Source organism: Drosophila busckii, chromosome 2R (genome assembly GCF_011750605.1).
Source record: "Drosophila busckii strain San Diego stock center, stock number 13000-0081.31 chromosome 2R, ASM1175060v1, whole genome shotgun sequence".
NCBI lineage: Eukaryota > Metazoa > Arthropoda > Insecta > Diptera > Drosophilidae > Drosophila > Drosophila busckii.
In genome coordinates this window covers 13,458,680-13,461,162 of record NC_046605.1, presented here as the reverse complement: position 1 = coordinate 13,461,162, position 2,483 = coordinate 13,458,680, and positions in this window count along the sequence as shown.

The window sequence follows — 2,483 nt, the reverse complement described above, 5'->3', positions numbered from 1 at the left end:
TTGCTTGGATTGACAACGCTGAAGACAAGCGACGGACAAGCTGAGACTGTCAAGTGCATACATTATGCATACGCCATGTGTGCACTGAGAGAATTGCAAGTGCGCTAACGGTGAAGAACAAATAATTTATAGTTGCTTGCAGTGTTGGATTAAAATAGACATAATATAATATAATATAAATATAGTAGATTTTTACGACGAACTACTTTACAGCATAAATTGACTTATTTTATTTATTTAACAAATTCAAATTAACTAAACAAATGAACAGCTAAATTAAGTGTAATACTTTGTTCAGCTTCTTATTAAATAGTTTTTAGTGCCAACATTTTGAACTAATGAATTTTTATAGAAACAATTAAATAATTGCTTGCTTTCTTCGAAACATTTAAATAAGAGTAAGCCTAAGACATAGCTGTTAAGTAATGATTATTAATTGTAGTCATTAGTAATTAGATTATTTTTGTTTAGAAGGCGAACTAATGATCAAACTACGATTATTTTCGGTTTCTCCAAAAAAAATTATTTTTGATTATTTCAGATTATTTTTACAAATTTGTGATAATTTAAATTTTTTCTAATTTTTTGTAATCGTAATCATTAAATAATCATACATTTTTCATAAGCGAACTATATTGTCACTACGATATTACAAAAATAATTTAATTGTTTACTAATTCGCAATGTAACAGCTATGGCCTGAGAATATTTATAGTTGTCAAACGCAGTTTTTTTTACTTAGCTGCTCATTTTATTTTAATTGTTCTCAGTGCATTTATAGCAGCTTGAGCTTGTCAGTGAATTTGCAAGACATTTCCGTCGCAGAACTGGTCACTTAGTCATTTCTTATCAGCGGCATTTTGGACACAGCTACCGTCAGTCGCTGCCGTCGTCGCAGTCACTGAGTGCTTCGAGCTCCTCCAGTTTGTTTGCATGTTTCCCATGGCAACTGTGGCTGGCTGGCTGGCTGGCTGGTGCTGGTGTGGCGCTGATTTAGCTGGCCACCGGGTGCGCTTGGCTATCGAAGACACATTGACAGGACATTATCGACACGCCACGGCGTGGCAAGGCGTCTTATCTTAATTGCTACTGACCTGCGCGCCCAGCCACTGCTCTCAAGTTATTTTAAATGCGTTTTTCGAGTGCCTTAGTTGTGTTTCTTTTCGGTTTGGTTTGGCTTGGATGTGCTCATAATGCAGATGCGAGTGGCATCATATTTTGCATAGTTGTGGCAACATTTGGTTGCACGCTAATTGGCGATTATGCTGAGCGCGTGTCGCGTCGAGCTTAGCTCGGCTCCAATGGGTGGCCAAACGAGTTGCAGCTGGAGGCATTAGAAGCGCACATTGCTTGGCCAAAATGAAGAAACGAAAGGAGCTCGGGCTGTCAGCTGCGTTTTTATTCCGCAGAAGTGTAAATTGCGGGCTCAATGTGCGAAATTATCATTACCATATCGGGCTGTAAGAATTTTAACGGCCATTTGTGTGTGCAACAAGAGGCAACAAAATCATGTTGCAACCGAAACGGTTTGCCTTGCTTAGTGCGGATTTACGTGGAATTGCAACTTGTTGTTGCTGCTGCTCTTGCTGTTGCTGTTGTCTTCCTGCTAAGATGATGGTGGCCGCGGGACGAACAGGTGGACACCCAATATGGCTATTGAGTTATTCACTTTGACATGCCGGCCCGTCGACAGCGACAGTGGCATGCCACATGCAACAGCAGCAGTAGCAACAGCAGCAGCAGCAGCCACTGGGCGGTCGCTCCAGAGCTAAATTGCAGCTGGTATGCGTATTAGCAATAACACTGCGCATATTTCATAAATTTGCGAGTTGCGTAGTGAGTTTCGGGGCATGCGTGGAGGTTAACATTTTTAGTGGGGGTAGTAACGAAGAATTATGACAACGTTGCATAGTTTGCCAAAAGTATTCCAGGTGTGTGTGTGCTGCTGTTGTGGCAATTAGCAGCATGTTGTGCTCATGTGTGTGTGTTTGTGTGTGTGTGGCCCTTTTTGGGACAGCAGCAAACCCACAACATTGTATGCATAAGGTCAGTCTGCTGCCAGGCGCTTGTTTGCTGCCTGAAGTTTATCAAAATCCACGCTAAGGTGTTTCAAACAACAAACACACACACACACATTCTCCTAATCCCCCCTCAACCCCTTGCGCTTAGCACACCCTCCAAAGTCTACAATATCTATCATTGCTGCTGCTGCCAAGTCCAACCCTTGGCAAAGATGTCTGCTGGCTACTCTCTCACACACACACAACAACAGCCAAACCAGTTTTGCACACACACACACACACATGCATAGAGAGCGCTGTTAAGGGGTTCAGGCTGACGCAGCCTTTGCATGGGGCGGAGACTTTGCTGCTGTTGTTGTTGTTGCCTTTTTACTTGCTCTTATCTGATGGCAATAAGCCGTTGCTTACGCTCTCGCCCCCGCGCGCTCACTACGCTCTCTCGCTCTCTGGCTCTTGCTCTTG